The sequence below is a fragment of the Danio rerio genome, chromosome 13 (genome assembly GCF_049306965.1).
Source record: "Danio rerio strain Tuebingen ecotype United States chromosome 13, GRCz12tu, whole genome shotgun sequence".
Taxonomy (NCBI): Eukaryota; Metazoa; Chordata; class Actinopteri; order Cypriniformes; family Danionidae; genus Danio; species Danio rerio.
This window is the reverse complement of record NC_133188.1, coordinates 19,035,958-19,056,150: the sequence shown is the minus strand read 5'-3', so window position 1 is coordinate 19,056,150 and position 20,193 is coordinate 19,035,958. Positions and strand designations below refer to the sequence as shown.

The window sequence follows — 20,193 nt, the reverse complement described above, 5'->3', positions numbered from 1 at the left end:
AGTGAGTGAGTCCATATTTTGTACTTCTGTATGGCTGTGTTTAAATTTCTGTCATGTTTAATTTGGTGCAAACAGCAAAATTGCTTATCACTTAGCGTGTTGTTAGGACACTGGGTTACAATGTAACCTGCTCACCTAATGTTTACGATTGTAATGTTTATATTATTTACTAATTAATAACCTCATGTGGAACTGATTTTGGAGTCTCAATGCTACTGTCCACTGGAGGTTGCATTTTGGTCACGGACGCATACTTTGAGAGCTTTTCTCAATGGATGAATGAAATATGCCAACAAAGCAACCCGAGGTATAATTGACCAGAACCAAAACAAAGACAGCGTTCCGGCATGGAAAACAATTTCTTAAAGCAAAATAACTGACTTCAGCGTTGTTTTTCAGATAAACAAAAAAATTCACTTAGCATGTTTCTTAAATATTTCCAAACATATTGTGGTATTGTTTATGCTTTAAAAGAGTCAAAAATGTACAGTTCTTGTGTATTTTAAATAGGTGTATGTGTGTGACTTTTAATTTTGTATCTCCTAATTCCCTGTTAACTGACTGTGTATGTGTGTGTGCAATGTATTTTCCCCACATTTCCCCCACATTTCAAATGACTGAGTTCAGATTTGCTGCCTTTTATTTATTTGTTTATTTGTTTTATATTTGCAAGCATTTAGTTGAACATTTGGCTTGAACGCTCTTTAACATGAATAAATAAAAAATAAAAAATCTGCATCAGCAGTGGTGTCTTGAAGGGGGTGGGATGTATTAAATGCTAGAGAGCATTTGAATAATCAGTAGTTTTGATGAGAAATTGAAGTGTGATGTGTCTTTAAATAATTTGAATGTTTAAATCTTCTTTAGAAATTACAGAATGCGAATTAATTAGAGAATGAGAATTAAGCCTCTGTTTTGGAGCACACTATTTTATACTAACGCCAACTTTCATTTGATTTCACTGGACTTTAAACAAATTTCTAACTAAAACATGACTTGATTGTTTTCATCCATGGTTAACATAATAGGGTTTGAAAGGAAAAATCCAACTGCTGTCTTGACAGTTTTGTGTCAAGAAAATAACCGAACCATCTTCACAGTCCACAGTCCATTTTCCATGTTTCCACAAAGCCAGGTTTGACTGGTCACTGACCCGCCAAGTCTTGCCTCAAGTCTTGCCTCTTTGAGCGCTCTTGTTTATCTTCAAATAAACAAATCTTTAACTGAATAATAGGCTTAGACCTGCTTACACGAAATCTCTCACTCAGATCAAATGCTCCGTGTTATTTTTCTTGAGTTATTGTTGGATGAATGGGGACCATCGCTGCTTGGTACAAATATTTTCAGTTAGATAATCCAGTAATGTTTCGCTTTGCTCTTTGTCCAAACACTCTTACGGACTTTTGAGGCCAGCCACACATGACCAGAACACTTTGTGGGAGCAAAGTTTGATTAAACAGAGCCAGTAATAGCCATGAGCTCATGACTTGTGGTTTGCATCATTTATTTATACATTCTTTCATTAGGGTTGTTTGCATATTCCTTTTGGTCAATTGTATTGACCCTAGCAAATGAAAACTGATTACTTGTCTGAAAAGATTTATGGTTTTAGTATTTTTTTTTTAAATAACTTTATTTAAACTTAATAGAAGTATAAAGTAAATGTCTACATACAGCGCCTAAAACTTTTTGCCAAACTTGCAAATGACTGTTGAAATTTACCAGCCAAGTTTTTTCTTTTTCAACTCAAAACCGGATCAAAAATTCATCAAAAAGCTGTGTGTGAAATTGAAACTTTGGACACTCAACCTTTAGCAGTTGGTCAGTTAACACAATTTTTTTTTCTTATGTTCCTGCTCTAAACTGTTTCTACCACTTGCTAATGGTAAAAATAAATAACTAAAGTGATATTTAATTAGTTTTTGCACTTTAAACAACATATTTTGTTTATTTAATTAAGATATTTTTTTTTGTGTCTCAATATTTATTCTTTAATTCTTTTTTATATATTCTTATGTAAAAGGTTCACATTTATGCAACCAATAGTGAATAATTTGGTTGTTTATTTCCATACTTACTGTTGCTGACTTTTGTTCAAAGTTTGATCTTGCCGTTCATACATTTCACTTAATGAAACAGGTAAAAGTAAAGTATTCATGATTTGTGCTGATATCGTATGTGTATCGTTATCGGTTCGTACTGAAGACTACAATATCGGTATTGTATCGGAAGTCAAAATGTTGTATCAGGCATCCCTACCTTAAAAATTAGGCACAAAGTCTAAAGCGCATAGCTCATAAGCATTAAGGGGGTGTCCAAATCCACTTTTGCTATTTTAAGGACAGATAAATAAGCTCTTCGCCATGTCGCGTGGTCTAACAGGGTTGAGCTTATTCTCTCAATGAGTTTTGGGTGTGTTTTGAGAAAAAAAAAACAATCAGAGTTTCCGTTCCCTTTAAGTGTCAGTTGCGCTGCACCATGGCGCATTTGCTATTTACATGGTGGACTTTGTAAGTGGAAAAACGATACGCATCTCTTGTGAGAAAACAGTTAAACAGACCATCTGCAGCACAAGGATAAGTAAGAGCCTCCTCCAATCGGCCTCTACTTTCTTTTTTTCTCCTTTGTGGATAAGGAAACAGTTTTGTACACTCTCTGAAGACTCTCTGTACACTCTCAGTTTTGTCTACTCCACTGAAGACATTCATTAGCCTACATAATTAATTAAATTTTTTAAGCGCAAATATTTGTTTCTTTACTATTTCTAAATTCAGTTCTAATTTCCTGCAGACGAATGCAATGATAATGAAATGTGGTTAAAAGTTATATCCAAAGACACGCGTCCCATGCCCCATATGGTCCAAAACCTGACAGGTGAACAAATCTAAGCTTGTTTTTAATAAAACATATTAATAGTCATCTAATAAATAATACTACTAATAACAATAATTTTATACAAAAGCAAGTTGTCGTGAATAAACTGAAATTTCTTTTTTATTTTTATATATTATCTTTTTATCCAACGCGCCAACAATGCGCCTTAACACACCTCTTTTCAAGACTGGAACACAAAAGTCCACAAAGTGGCGCATATGGATTTGCTATTTAAACAATTTGGCAGAAAACGAGAAAATTAAGGTTGCACTGGTCTGAAAATAGCAACACGTCAGGTCAAACATGCCTTGGGCCTTATTGCAGTGTATGATAGGGCCCTGAGAGTACCTGTCCTGGAGTCGATTCCTGCTTGGTCCATTGAGAGTCGAGGATTCGCCTCTTTTGAAGTCAACTCCCCATCCCTAATTTTCACACACTTTCCCATTACTCCTTATCCTTAGACAGGGCTCTAGACTTTTCACTGGTCACACAATTACTAAAATACTGTTATATGTTAAACAGTTAAACTGACTTGGGTTTGCTACTAATTACTTATAATTAATATTTATTACTTATTGCATGCCCTGTTTTTTATGTATTGGAAATAGATAAGTGAAATACATTTTACACTGCCCATTTATCTTAATATCTTATTTTTTTGACTGTTGAACAACTTTGTCAACAGTGCCATGAAAAAAAAGTTTGCACCAAAATAGCGAAACTTTTTTTTTTGGCTCGCGAAAAATACACACGGCCCATTTTACACTAATACATCTTAGTTTTAAAAAGGTATTTTAGAACAAAAACGATCCCCGTTCACACTGTCTTTTTATCTAGCATTTCTGAAAAGCCCTCCTTACACACTACTGAAAACGCACATCACGTGACCACACAAACACTATCATGCACTGCAGCGTCTGAGCTCAAGCAGTCAGCCCAGAGAGCAGTTTATTAAGGAAGTACCGCTGGATTGTGTCTTACTATAGTTGTTAAACATGATATTTAATTAATCTTGTCTCTATCTAACAGCTCTTCAGTTTATTTTATTTTTTATCTATCAGGTAAAGTGTCACAGCTTTAGTAAACTGCTTCAGTCTTTTACTTTCACGCATTTTACTTAGTAATTTTAGCGAAAACCTCAGATACTGAGTTAGCTGTGCACCTTTTTTTTATAACCAAGTTTATCGACGTCATTATAACGATGCAGATCACTCTGCCTATTCATGCCAAAGTATGTAACTTATCTTTATTTGTTTATGATTTGGTTATGGTAAAACAAATACCATGCGGGTTAAGTAGTTGAAACGGTAGACTACAAATAATTAATTTGTTATGAATTAATTAATTATTCATAAATAATGAATTCACCACCGCCTGCAATGACAATACCATCATCCATCGCGATGTTTCACATTATAGTCAAATAAAATTAAATCAATCATTTTTGTTCTATAGTGAGCCAACTGTTATTCTTTTAGCATTGTTTCTTTTTGGTTGTATAGTTTAATTAGCATAATTCTTACAAAGTATGTTGTATCCTGGTCACATCCATAACTAGCGGAGTCAAAATGAATTGTTTCTTTGATGCACCGCAATGCAGACGCAGACAATTCGGTATCGGTTCAGTAATAATCATAACACCTTATTATGTACTGAAGTCATATATCTCATATGTGATATGTCGCCGTAGCTTACTATGGTGAGGGAGGCGAGCGTGAGTATTTACAACACTTCAACTACTTAAAAACGCAAAAACTTTGCACAGTTTCGCTGCTTGTGTGTTTGCTGGACAGTCATGCATTGACACAGCAGAAGCCCCTATTTCATTGCGATTGAAAGAATGAAACTCCATTTTTCTCTCTCTATCACTGTGGCCCATTTGACCTGCTGGCATGACTTCTCTTCTTTCCTCTCGGCTATTACAGCAATACTTCTGGATACAGACACAAGTGTGTGTCTGCAGAGTTTTATTCACCGTGTTTATCATGGATCAGCTGTGATCAGCTGCCGTTTATCAGTGTCACTCATCTGTGAACATAGATATATACATTAGATGTCGCCTGGCCTATTGTTGTCTATTGGACGGAATGCGTCAATAGCGCCGCCATCTTGCTACAGGGTAGCGCTCCTTTGAAATGAATGCGGGACCAAGGTACAGTGGTGGACTGTGGCCATCCAAAGCCAGAGATATACACATATACACATATATCTATGACCGGGAGTTTTCCTGGATGTTAGTATGTAATTTTTTTTTTCTAATTACGAAAATTATAATTTTACATCACTTTTCTACATTGATGGATCAGTGACCGCATGGGCATTCCTGACAAAAAGCTTGTGTTTGTGTGTACAGAAATGTACTATTCACCCTCCCTGTTAAATTTGATCTAATCATGTCCTGAAACACAGCTCCTCTCCTGCTTTCACTTCTCATACTGACGGAGGGAGCGATTCGTTTGTGAATGAATCCCCCGAACAACTCTTTCACTACTGTTAGCCGACAATAATACAAGTTTCTGGCAGCGCAGCATCTCGTTGTCATATTTCTTTTGCATTGTTTGCTGATTTTATTCAACAAAACTAGCATAAGCCGAGTGTTAAGTGCGAGTTGGAGCTGCTTTGCCGTATGGTGAATGCAGTAAGTGACTGTTATCATCAATAACGTGACCTGATTAGCACAAAAGTTCAGAACATACAAAAACAGAAAAAAATTTAATGTTACCTATGAAATGTTCTGCGTTTGTGCTTTGTTTTCTTTCTTTGCTCATTACTACACCCGTAGACAGCGCTTCTTCCCGCATCTTCACGTAACAACACTGTCTTGACTAGTGCGGTTGAAAGACATTTGTACTGGGAGCATTGTACCAATGTGGCGGTGCTATTGACGCATGCTCAGGGTCCCTATGCGATATCTAGTGTATATATCTATGATCTGAAGAGCGCCAGTGCGTAAGAGCCAATCGCAGCCCTTTCTGTTGAGTTAAATCATAGAGGTGTAAGAAAGATTTTGCTAGACAAGGCTCAGATAGCGAGCAAAATATTTATATTTGTATATTTGCTATAAATACTTGTGTTGTTTAAAGGTACAGTTTATATATCTGACTGTTTGTTAAAAGGGATAAGTTGTATTACAAATAGTATATAAATATATTTATACAGTTAAATACAAGAATTGCTGTGCTGTGAAGAAAATATAGGCATGGTAATCATAACCAAACCATGAGACCAGTTTAGGTTCACAACTCTATGCATAATCCGTATTTATTTTCCTAATTTAAAATCTTAAAAAAATGTCTACAAATTGATGATTTTCTGATCCCTTAACTCTGTGGTTTAGTTGTTAAAAATAAAAAATTATATATATATATACATACACACACACACACACACACACACACACACACACACACACACACATATATATATATATATATATATATATATGTGTGTGTGTGTGTGTGTGTGTGTGTATATATATATATATATATATATATATATATATATATATATATATATATATATATATATATATATACATATACATACAGCTGCTTAAATATGATGTTAATATATACTTTCTCTGTGAATTTATGTTTTGAATTTTTACTGCAAATGTCACATCCTTAACTCTAGAATTGCTAAATTGTGTTTATTTGGGGAGGCTATTTCTCCATTAAACAAGGCTATTTCTTCTAAATCAAGGGTTGTTTGCTGCTTCCAACAGGACAGACTGGAGAATGTCTCTCAAACTGTTCACTGCAATTTTAGACAAAACAAAACAATGTTTTCCAAGAATAAACTTTAAACTGGCATTTACCATACATGTATGAACTAAATTCAGTTCTTGTGCATTGTTTGAAAAATATAATTTAATCTGTGCTGTAACTCACGAAGACAGTGGTCAATTCATTCTAACATACATAGTCATATAAAATATATCTAATGCTTGATTATCATATCATCCAATGCTGCAGGTGAACACCGTGGGCAGACGTACTCCACACTTTAAAAACTCCTTCCACAAGCATGAAAACCACAAGTAGCCTGTGTACTTTTCTATTAAGATCTGATCTGTCCTTACTGTCCCAGGACATTGACTTTCTTTGAAATACTCAGATATATACACTGCTTTTTAACAATGGGGTATATGATCCAGACAGATTTCAACACTGAAAAAGTGAATCTCTAAAATTATTACTCTGTTGCGTTGTAGTTCATAAAAATATGTTACCTACCAGTTGGTGATTGACACTGCTATAGAATCCCACCAAAGCTTAGATTTGCTTGGATTTGGTGCTTTTTTTTCTCCTTTTTTAAAATGGATTTTGCTTTTACACTTATAGCCTATAGCTACCATTTTTTATTTATTTGAAGAATATAATGCAGATTTGTACTATCTATATAATATAATATAATGCAGTGGTCCCCAACCTTTTTATCACCGCGGACCGGTCAACGGTTGTCAATTTTACAACGGACCAGTGTGGGCTGGGATGGGGGAATGGGGGGGGGTTCAAGTGAACGCAGCTGCTGTGTTCGTGCATCCAGGTTAGTCATGACTCAGTGCTCATGCGCTAGTTGTACTATCGCGGTCTGATTATGTTTGAATCAAGGTTTATATGCATCAAATACATAACATCTGTGCCAAACATTTCAACTGACGAACATATTAACAATAATACAACCGTATAGCCGAATTAAATGTATGCATTGGCATGTTACAGCCCTAATGAGTATGATTATGTGAAACTCCATATAGATACATATTGCAATGATTTCAGGTATCTTACTTAGCGATGCACGTACACATATATGCACAATCCTTAAATGCTTTGCTGATTTGGACTGTATAATACCTGTTTTAGAACTTTAAACCACCTCTGAGCTATATTCTAGCAATCATTCTTCCTGCTCCGTTAGATGGTGGGGGTGACTGGAAGAAACCAAGTCGTGGGTTGAATATTTTCTACAGAAATAATTTATGATTTCTTATGTGGCCTGGTACCAATTGTTCCACGGACTGGTACCGGTGGTTGGGGACCACTGATATAATGCATATATAATGCATTATATGATGCAAATGTATACTCACTATCACAAAAAACTCTAATAAACAAACTCAATTCTGTGAGCACAAGCAAGTTGCTTTGAATAAATAGCTCTTCTTGTAGATATTGTCTCTTCCTAGTTACATCACTAAATACCCTCTCAGTTGCTCAATTGTAAGTTGCTTTGGATAAAAGTGTCTGCTAAATAACTAAGGCCACATTTACACTAATGTTCTAGTTTTAAAACGGCATTTTAGAACTAAAACAATCCGCATCCACATTGGTGTTTCATCTAGCGTTTTGAACTACACCGCTACACACTACACCGCTGAAAACACACATCATGTGACCACATACACACTCTGGCATGCTCTGCAGCATGTGGGCGCGTCTGAGCTCCAGGTAGTTAGCGGGTGCTTTGACCACAGAACCCCAGTTGAGAGCTGAACAAGTCGGACGGTTCATCAAGAATCTACTGCTGGGTCTACTCACACTGTATTTGTTAAATGTGAAATTTAATTCATCTTGTCTATATCTAACGACTTACTCTTCGGCTTTGGTCTTTTGAATCTATTACTTGTTCTCAGGTAACGTGTTTTGGCTTAGCACTAAGATAGGTTAATATATAAAATAATGTAACCTCGTACACTGATTCTGCACATATGACTGACGGATTTATTTCCTATAATGTATAAACTTATTGCACATTATACTTTTATAATGGACATTATTGATTATTAAAACTGATTCAGCAAAAGAGAGGATATGCTCATATTATTCAATGAAAAATAAAAGAACCAGTTATGTTATAGGCTCCGTTTTGTTATATATGCATACAGGAAAGATGACGGTCGTATAAATATGTAACTACACCATGATGCCTCAACATTTTTGGTGTCTGTTAAGTTGTTAATATCAAAATGAAAATTGACAGTTCCTTATATCATGTTTTCATTTTATTGTTAAAATAGTGAGACGTGTCCTCTGGAGTTTGTTTTCCCTATCAAACTTGCGTAGTCTGAACTTACAAGGAAAGGATGCAAGACTGAACATTTTGTAGGCTACTTAATATTGAGAAACAGCCAATAAGCAAATGACTGCTGCCCGCCTCCGTTTTCAGATGTCTCCGTTTTCCCCCATCCACACTGACATGGAGCAGCAGCATTTTAAAATGAAAATGGCCTCTTCAGCGTTTCCAAAATGCTCAGTTTTCAGTGCTCGAAAACTTTAGGGTAGTGTGGAATGGAAGGCATAACTGTAGCAAAACCTATGCATTTTAAAATGAAAATGTCTTTATGTAACCAAATGCTTTGATTAGCATCTTATTGTTTATTTTTCAGTGATGTAAAGTGCTAGTGTTTATATGAAAATTGTTAATTGTAATTAGTTAAATGCATTAGTAAATCAGTAGTTGCGTTTAAACTCATATAAACATGTTTAACACACACACACACACACACACACACACACACACACACACACACATACACACATACACACACACACACATACACACATACACACACACACACACACACACACACACACACACACACACACACACACACACACACACACACACACAGTTGAAGTCAGAATTATTATTATTATTATATATACATTTTTTTTTTAGATTTTCCAAATTATGTTTAACAGACCAAGGAAAGTTTTTTTTTTACAGTATGTCTGATCATATTTTTTTCTTCTGGAGAAATTCTTAATTGTTTTATTTCAACTAGAATAAAAGCAGTTTTTTTTTTTTTATTTAAAAAAAAAAACATTTTAAGGTCAAAATTATTAGCCCCTTTAAGCTCTCTTTTTTTTTGATAGTCTACAGCAGTGGTTCTCAAAGTGGGGGTCGGGACCCCCCAATGGGTCGCGGGACAATGAAGGGGGGTCGCCTGGTGATTTCCAAATATCTATTTATTTTTATTAAACCATAAGAATTACCATATTTTATCGATAACCTACTGAAAAGAAAAAAAAATAGTTGTTTATAGTTACTATATAGTTACTATAGTATCTCATAGTTACTAGTTCTATTGGATTGCGACCCCTGGGGTAATCATTATATAAAAGACTAAGCAATAGCGTCAGATGCAGCAGATTGATTTTATAATACCAGGTTAAACGTTCCGGCACATTTACAGCACTTACATACATAAATAAATGAAGAATAGACTTGGTCTATTGGTGTGTGTGCGCATTTGCATGCAAGTTTCCTGTATTTATAACCACCTCAGGGGATATTGGGGGTCGCGAGTCACAGGCATTATTATTTTGGGGGTCATTGGCTGAAAAGTTTGGGAACCCCTGGTCTACAGAACAAACCATAGTTATACAATAACTTGCTTAAGTACCCTAGCCTGCCTAGTTAACCTAATTAACCTAGTCAAACCTTTAAATATCACTTTAAGCTGTGTAAAAGTGTCTTAAAAAATATTTAGTCAAATATTATTTACTGTCATCATGGCAAAGATAAAAAACTTCAGTTATTAGAAATGAGTTAATAAAACTATTAGGTTTATAAATGTGTTGAAGAAATCTCTCTGTTAAATTGGGGGGAAAAAAAATTACAGAGGGGCTAATAATTCTGACTTCAACTGTGTATCATCATTAGTTTATGAAATAAATGGTTTATTTAAATATCATTTAATGATACATCTAATATTTAAGTAATTTTATTTGTCACAAAACAAAAAAATATATATATTTGAATTTTTTCATTATTAACCAATTCCCAGTGATTTTTGTGCAGTGATACGCGATGTTCACCAATAAGCATTGTTTTCTAATGAATTTTAATGCCCGTTACACCTTCCCCCTCAGGGCTACACCGTGAGAGCTGTGTTCAGGGCATCTCTGCTGTGTGTTTTTGTGCTGTTATGTCACCCCCTCTCAGCCTGTGTTTGTTTAACGCTGCCCGCAGGCCTGAGCAGCACGGATTGTGACCTCAGCAGCATTTCCGCAGTTCATGTCACTGCAAGGCCGTGCCGCTGCAGGTAAACGTGTGCCGCCACGCTGCGTCTCTCATCTATACTCACCCACGCTGACGCCGAGGCCACAGCCACTGCTATATCCACTCTCACAGATTATGCTCCATGCCCGCGAGAGCCAGATAAGGATGAAATAACCAAGCGTATTCTCCAGCACGGTGCTGTGTAAACATCTGTGTTTTACCTGTCATTTCCCCCGAGAGCTGTCTCATTTCCTTTATCTCACAGCGCTCGGCATTCGCCGTGAAATTTTATCCTGCCCTTTCTCCTGCTCTACATGAATGCCATTTTGTCAAACAGGGAAGACACTCTTCATGGGATGAGTTGTTTAGCATTTGTTAAATGTGGCATTCACCAGTGTGGTGGACCACGCTTTAAATCAGCGCTTATTACTGTGATTCTAACAGGCTTGTCGGCTCGACTTTGCTGTAGGTGCGAACATGCAGCTCTTGTTTTTTTTTTTTTTTTTTTGCTCTGTCGTGTTGTTTGCACATTCATTAGCAGGCTTTGGTTTCAGACGACATTCAAAGCGAGTTATCATGGTGCTTTATCACATATCCATGACCCACGTTAGTGGCTTGAGGAAACGTCTGCTGCTCCACCCTCAGATAATGGGTGGTCTTTGTGGTAGGGCTATACAAAGTTTGAAATTACGATATTTTGTTTTACTGCAATATACAGTGCAAGATAGCAGCTAGACGACTCTCATTTGGAGAATGAAGTCACATACATTGCTCAGGTGTGTGTTTTACAGACTTAAACAATGTAAAAATCTTGATAGTTCAGTGGGTTTTGTCTATCCAAACAGATTTTTATTTTGTATTTTTATTGGGTTTAAGTCAGGTGATTGCCTGGGCCATTCTACAGCTTGATTTTCTTTCTCTGAAAGCATCTAACAGTTTTATTGGCTGGGTTTTGGATCATTGTCTTGCTTAATGTCCACTCTGGTTTCATCTTCATCATCCTGGTAATGTAGATGTTGAACTGAAGCAGCTAAAGATAATTTACAATGAGGAAAGGCAAAGGATTGCAGAATAAGTTATAAGAGATTCCAGCTGCTGTCTGGACTTTAACTGCCTTTTTACATTTCTCTTTTTCATGTGTTCCATACTTTTTTTCCTGTGTCATTTTATTTTTTTTACACAACTTATTTTGTTTCATACATGTATTTGTTTGGTTGTTATCAACATCTTGTAAACATTCCAAGTCAACAGCACCTTTAGAACTATGTTTTCTGAGAAAAATGGTGAAACGTTAAATACTTATTTCCCTTACTTTATTTTGTGGTATGAGTATAATTTCACCAGATAATTTGAAGCTCTGTTTGGAAAGATTTCATTAATTTAGATTGACTGGGATGGCCAGTTCCTTATCTATGCAGTAGACTTGCATTAATTTTAATAAATTACAAGCAAACATAAATTAAAAAAACAGTGCCTTATGGTTTTCAAGGGAGTCTAACACGGTGTCCTTGGGGCCTTAAAAAGTATTAAAAGTTGATAAAGCAATTACAAGAAAATGACGGCCCCTAAAAGGTAGTAAAAAGTCTTGATTGCGTTTTTCGAGGTCTTGACTTTTGTTCAAGCATTGTCCAAACTATTTGACTCCAAAAAAGCATAAATATATTTATTTTCCGCCTAATATTAACAACGGTTTGCTCGATCCACGCAATTGGTTCGGGGCGTGTCCGGCCAAGCTCCTCCATCCGGGTGATGTCACATAATTTACGACAAACATGATGTGACATTCTCCACATGTAGCGAAACTATAGAGCAAAACTGGTAAATGGGAAAATGTAAGTTTGCGTACTCCTAGTTGAAGAAAAATGAGTTTAAACTTTGTTTCTTCCCAGCTTATCTGAGTTCTGCTGCATGGTTGTGCTCCATTGATTTATTTAACTACAACTGTTTATTAACAACTGTTTATTACGTTAAAGGTTTGATACTGATTAGAAGTGGCAATGAGGTCTTAAAATATTTTAAGAAGGCCTTAAAAAAACTTTAAAAGTTATTCAAATTGCCTTTAGAACTCCTGCATATACCCTGTAACAGTATACAAGTACAGAAATTGAACAATAAAATGCAAAATAGCAATAATAAATCATTAAAAATAATTTAAATAATACTATATTTGTTTTAATCTTTAATAAACAATCTAACCCTGTGATGTGACTATTGCAGATACACATATCACAGTGTCAGTGATCAAACGATGTATTGTTCAGCCCTATCTTGTGGAGAGCAGACTCCTGGTTTTGGCTATCGTCAAGGAATCGTGTTAGAATAACACACATCCCTAACATGGAATTAAAACATTAAAACATTAAAACAGAATTCAATATTTTTTCGGTTCTTTTCTATTTTACTAACTTTTCTATTTCACTTTCAAACTTTTTTGACGTGAGTGTCGGGTTTTTCTTATTCTGTGTCAAATAAATGAATGTATGTGCTGTTTATATGACTTGAACTGATTTTTTTTTTGTCACAGTGCAAATGAGCACTTCATGTTCCAGCAAGCTGTACCAGCAGTTTTAGGCTGTTGTCAGTTGTTTACACTTGTTCTTATTCACCCATTACTGCTGATGGAACGTTTAAAGGATATTCACTGAGAAATGCACTCCTGTACCAAAACCACCAATCTTTTATGACTTTATATTTCTGTTGGAATGCAAAAGTAATTAAAGTAAATGAGATTCAGTGATCTAGTGCTATTACTTCAGTCTTTAGTGTTTCATGATCCTTCAGAAATCATTGAGAATCAAAAAGAACACTGATTTGTTGCTCAAGAACATTTGTTGTTACAATTATTGTGCATATTGGCACTGCATTTGTGATGACATTTATGTTGTATTTCAAGGAGGATAAAGGACAACTCAAAGTTCACTTATGGTCTTGGGCGTTTTATTGCTGATGTGCTACAAGCGGTAGATCAATCGCAACAGACTGAACCATCTGACCATCTGACTGGTGCAGTGTAAAATACGAAACAGTTATGTGATAAGAACTTCAAAAATTTGAATTAAGAACAGAAACAGTAAGTAATAAGTAATAGTTTATTAATGGTTCCAGCTAAAAATAAAATAAAAATAAAATAAAATAAAATAAAATACACACACTATTAAATTGATTGAATAAAATAATAAAAAGGAGTTAAAATGATATTAAACAGAATAAGTTTGCCCCTTCCCAAAAGCCAACTTGCATGATTTATTTATTTTTTTTCTAAAATAATTTGGTAACACTTTACTTGAAGAGTTATAGTGTTCATAATAAGTCATAAAACCTTTATAATCATGCAAAAATTTGATGTTTTTGTTATGATAGCTTGACATTATTAAGACAACATAACTTGTCCTAAAGGGGCGGTCCACAGTGTATTTTTAAGGCTTGGTTGTGTTTAGAAGATGCAAAGCACTGCAAGCTTATGCTTCATTTGTTGAAAATCACATTATTTTTTAATAAACCTTACTTTGATTATATACTGCTACTAAGCTAACATAAAAACGACTGTCATATTTCCTAGTTCCTCTGAAGGGCCTGCCCTCAAGAGGCTCTGATTGGCCATCTAACATTATGTGCTGTGATTCGCAGATCAGCTCTAGGTCACCACAAGGCGTCACGCGCCTTCAAGCATGTGCTTTTTGCGCTGTGTAAACAGTCAGTCAGAAACAGTCAGAGAAGCTTTTCACCGCAGTAGTTTGTGCTTGAATCCTCGAGCACACAGCTGAACCTCACGACTGCTCTCTAAAATAAAATCAGACAAGTGTCTTTCACATATATTTGGAATAAGCATGTGTAAGTAATATGGGTGCCGCGTAGAGAGACAATGTAGCGCTGCTAAAGATTGTGGGTGTTCATAGCAGTTTTGACTGATGAATATGGATTTGTAGCTAAATTGTTAACAGTGCCAAACAACATTTCCCATTGTTTACATCCTTGTTTACATCCTCACTACAACACAATGTTAACGCTAGGAACTGTGCATGTAATAGATAAATTTTTAACAAATAAAAATACTTACATGTTGTGGCTCACAATCCACAGCTTCGTCGGTTGGAGGAGTTTTTAGCTGATTCCAGCACTGAACTAGGAAAGATTCTGGAAGTTCTCCTTTGTCAAATGCTAGCTATATATATTTTGTATAATTCTCTAGAACATAATTAAAATGAAATTGTAAGCACTTCTCTTTTGTGTGTCATGTTCTTTGAAAGCCCAAATACAGAAACAGAAGAAGCTGTGTAAAAAATGCAGAGTTTGGACGGCATTTAAGCTTTCTCCGCTATAACATTACAGCGCCTCTGGCCATGCCCCGTTGTTGCACTGGTGTATGCGTGTGGTGAATGGGCATAACCGGAAGCCCCTGTGATCTAACTAGGCTGTGTATTTTTTATTGTCTCCAAAATGTGTTTGCTTTAAGCTTTGCTAAGCTAACTCTGTAAAAGCCAATGTCTCCCTTTGCATTGAACTGTGAGAATATTGCCTTCAGATATGTTGTTTATGTGTAGCTACATTACACATGAACTAAAGTTTTAAATATGATATCATAGTGGACCACCCCTTTAATCATGATTATCATGAGGCCATTATAATTGTCATGAGTATTTTTTCTCAGCTAAGGTGTCAATACTTTGTCAAATAAAAATATTAATGATGCTGTTTTAAAATGCATGAGACAGTTTTAATGGCCTTAATCATGTTTATGACAGATTTTCGATAAGTTATGTTGCCTTGCTTAAGTCAAGTTGTCATGGCAAAGACACTGATAGGTTTTGTTGTCTTGGCATTGTTAAGACAAAGAAAATTTATGTTGTTTTTGGTAACGTCAAGTTGTCATAACAAAGACATCTCAAACAATGTCACCTTTGCTTTTGAAATGACATAGCTGAGCACATGACACTTAATGACAGTTGTCATAAGCATGCATCAAATCTCATTCATATTCATGTCTTGTCATGTCATGATTATAAAGATTTTATGACAGTCTTACAAACAGCCCCTTCAAGTAAAATAGCATGCCCTTGTCCTGTGGAGCTGTGTTAGACCGTACAATAAGTGGGTCAAATTAAAAATAGTTAAAAACAATAATAATAATAATAATGATGTGCCCATTTCACAACATTCACAAAACATTCAAACTTTTGGATGCATCAATCACCAGAAGCTAAAATCTGAGTTTACATACAGCTTGAATTAATGGATATGTAATTGCTTAAAGCACAAATACAGTTCATCCTCTTTGTTTTGAGTCGTGGCTGTCGTGACTGTGTTTGCTGCTGTTGTTCTTTTAAAGAGTCTGCTAAATACAGATCAGCTGCCAATGGAGCCGAGGCTCTGACAGGCACTCTTCTTGCTTGTTTTTTCTCTCTTCCTGTCTCTCACTCTCCAATTCTCTCCCCCTCCACCTAAGAATGGGCTGTGCCTCCGGGGGCCACATCACTTACCTGCTGACACACAGGACATGATTGATGAGCAGCCTCAGGCGCTGGAGTCGACTTTGTCAGCTGCTCATAATTTATACATCTTATCTCTGTCAGAAGAAAAGACGGAGCATGGCGTATGGAAATGAAAACACGGGCCTTGTTTAGGCTTCCACAGCACACAAATCCAAAAGAGCTTTGATTGCTATCTGCCCTCTCCCTCATCGGGCTCTAAGTGTCTCGGCCCCATGCATGCGTCCCGATGTACTCTGTTCTCTGTGTGACTCTACTTTCAGAGCTGGACTGAACCGTGATTCTCGGCTGACAGCGGTTGCCACCGTTTTCATCCCAAACTAGCTTTCGACATACTGGAGTGGACCACAAAATTATGCCTCTCAGTGTATTCAGATGCAGCAGACGTGCAGTTGAGATTGCTTGAAAGGGTTTCTTTTCTGTCAAACATTTATAATGTGGAGGCATTTAGGCTTTAAGCACAAAAATAGAAACGAATGGTTGCAAGATATGTTTTGGCAGATGATCATTTTGTCCTAGCCTGTTACTGAACTGCATATAAAAGGACTGTATACACTGTACAAAAAAAATTCTTGGTTCCACACAACACGTGTGCTGAGACAACATGAGGGAATTAAGTTAACTTATTAGATTTTACAAATTTAATTGGATTGAACATAAAAGAATTGACCCTTCGCTAAGCACCGCCCTCCTTAGTTACTGTTGCTACGACTGTCAAGCTTTCGTGCCTGGCACGTCTATAACAATGTGTATGCAACGGTGTCAGGAATTGCCAGCGATATAACTAGTCATTTTTGACGAACAGGTAAGGTATCCAAGAAAGCCAGACAAAAAAAGACTGCAATATGCATTACAGGGATACATTTAGCACAAAATAGGCAACCGATTAGAAAATAATTTAATCAAAATTGAAGCTAGCTTAGCCTAGCCGCATCATACACTGACCATTCAACAGCTTAGTTCATGTACAGCAGGAGAGGTAAAATTTAATAATGATATAATAATAACTAATTAAACCTTAATTTCTCATTTTTAGCCAAAAAGCCTGATAGATTAATTGTTGTGCAATGAAATACAGCGTTAGTAATCGACGAGGAAACACACATAGACAGTGCTTCTACATAATTCATTCACAGAAAGAACAGCCAGAAAGGGGAAACTGATGGATTTGTGCCAAATATTAGCAACATTTACCCTTAACAATCTACAGTACCTACCTGTACACCTGTCAGCATGTTTGCGTGCTCTTTATACAGTTTTTATTCTAATTTGTAGTTAAGTGGACTAATAAAATCTATAAATTGAAATGCAAATTAAAGTATAAATAGCAGCAAATATTAATCCGACCAACACCCAATATAAAAGCAGACAGTAACCCGCTATAACATTGTCAACAATGATTTAATCTTCAAAAGACAGATGAAAACATCGGTGAATTGTAGCTCTGACATGGACATGAGGCTTTTTTTTTGTTTTGTTTTTAATTTCTTTTAACAAAATTATCTAAATTACTGAAAAACAGCTGCGGATGAAGTATGTTGATCATAAGTGCTCAGATTGTGATCACATCTCTGTTTTGTACTGTTGATATGTAATTTCAAGTATTCGTTGCTTGAAACAGATGAATATATGACCGCTATTAGTATGACCACTATGGCGAGGGCTTTAACGGAGCAGTGCTTATGATATCGAGGGAAAAATAAGAAAAAGACAGCTGGGAAAAATCACCTGCTTTGTGTTTTTGTCGGAAACAGTTCAGCTCTGTTTATGGTAAGAGGTTAGTGAGTTATTGCTGTCTATGACTGTGTCAGGAATATTGAAACAAAACCAACTTAACTCCGCTCCTTTAATGCCCCTCACAGAGCTTGACCCACGCTGGCATTTTTCCTCTTGGGTTTTAGGTTTTGAAAAGGGAAAATTTTACCACCCTGTTCAAACTTTAAGGAGACCGGGTGTCAGATTTGCAAAATCCATATGCACAATGCTATGGCCTGTTTTCCTTGCTCAAAAGCTCGACCAAGCTCCTGAGCGTATAGCTACAGTTGCTAAGCCACGATTGGTAGGTGGCGGTTTTCGGGTGTGGCTTAGCGATGGGTCAATTAAAGCCCCGGTCAGATCACACCACATTTATTGTTGGTTACGAAAGTCACTGTCAAATCATGTAAATTTTAATTAATTTAGTTATTTCCCAAAGCAGTCACAAGTGTTGCTATAACAATATTTCTCATCCCATTTTCCATTTGTCAACTTATTTTAATCTCAATAAACACAGATGCTTGCAGAAAACTAATAACTATTTAAGGGCATCCCTTTAGACATGGATAGGATCAAACTTATGATTGCTTTTTAATTTTAACATATTTTCTTTGAAATCTAAATGGATATGTTCCTGCCATGGGTTTCACCCGGCCTGAACTTGAAATGAAATAAAGAAAATGAAAGCACATACGCAGTAGCAAAGACTAATCAGATCCTCAAGACATAATCTTTAAAATAATGACATATTAAAAAATAGCAAATATAAGACAGGTTTGTGATACAATCACAGTGAAGCATTCATTAAATCCTTGTTTTCCTCACACTGAAACAAATCATCCACTGGTATACTTGAGTAGTGGAGGGGCATGGTTTATTTTCTTGGAAAAATCATCTTTTTGAAACTATTTTTTGTTTGCTACAATTTTCATCTTATTTTTAATGTCTCTTTTGTTGGTCAGTTATCTATAAACAGGAGTAACAAAAAACATTTGAGGTGAATTTCATTAGTGAATTTTTCTTTTTCCAAATTCATTTGCGTTCCAGTCAGTTGCATGTCGAAGTGGCATTTTCATCACGTGATGACTGAGTGACTGAGTCCCTTCTCTATGCACAAACACAATATTGAACAGTTGTTGTCCACTGCACCTGCTGTTATAGGTACACAGTGCTAGCTTATACATTAAAAGAGATTTCAATTTTCAAGCTTGCTGAATCTTAAAATTAATACTCAATTTGAGTTTTTTCTGTTGTTTTAGGGGAGGGCTAATATTTTTTAATATTTTAAAGTTTAAATAAGTGTTGCTGTTAAAATGTGTTTATTTTGTACTACGCTTTTTTTTTTTTGCATCATAAGAACCTCTTCACTTCTGTAGCTGATTGTGAAAATACCCTTCTGCCTGTTCAAAATAAACAGAAAAGCAAGCACTAGAGATGTGTTGCTTATTTCTATTGTATTGTATCCATATTGAACCGTTATATTAAGAAGATATTTAATAAAGTGTAAATAAAGTGTAAACTATATATATATATATATATATATATATATATATATATATATATATATATATATATATATATATATATATCAACTAAATAATAAATATATTGTGCTTTACACAAAGCTATTGTGTCAATTGCAGCTTTACTGTGAGCAGTTTTCCTCTGGCCAGACAAAACTAGCAGTTTAAATCGGATGCAGTCAAAAATAAAATAGTTTATACTTTATTAACACTTTATTAAATATCTTCTTAATATAAACGTTTGATAGGCCTACTTGAATACTGAGTGAGTAGGCCTACTGAGAGAAGGAAATAATCTAGTGTAGCGGACTGTCACACAAAACACGACCCACAATTGAGATTATTCATTTCTGTATTTTATTTTTTTATTTATTTATTTATTTTTGCGGCAACAGGTGCTCGTTTGTTAACTGATCAATAACCAAAATAGCTAGATTTAGAGTTAGATTTAGATATTCAATTTGACTTAGGTTCCAGTCTTGTGACTACTAAAGGGTAAAACTTTAATGCATTTAGCCTATCACATAGTACAAAGGGTAAAAAAGTCT

The 20,193-nt window shown here is 35.6% G+C and overlaps 1 protein-coding gene and 1 long non-coding RNA gene across 6 annotated transcripts in view; both read left to right on the top strand.

The window, feature by feature from the left end:
- The window catches only part of lrmda (leucine rich melanocyte differentiation associated), a 597,893-nt gene that overhangs the window by 393,549 nt on the left and 184,151 nt on the right, over positions 1-20,193 (top strand).
- LOC141377001 (uncharacterized) lies at positions 3,590-9,359 on the top strand. Its single transcript, XR_012388745.1, has 2 exons — positions 3,590-4,850; positions 7,393-9,359. It is a non-coding gene; the product is annotated as an uncharacterized lncRNA (long non-coding RNA).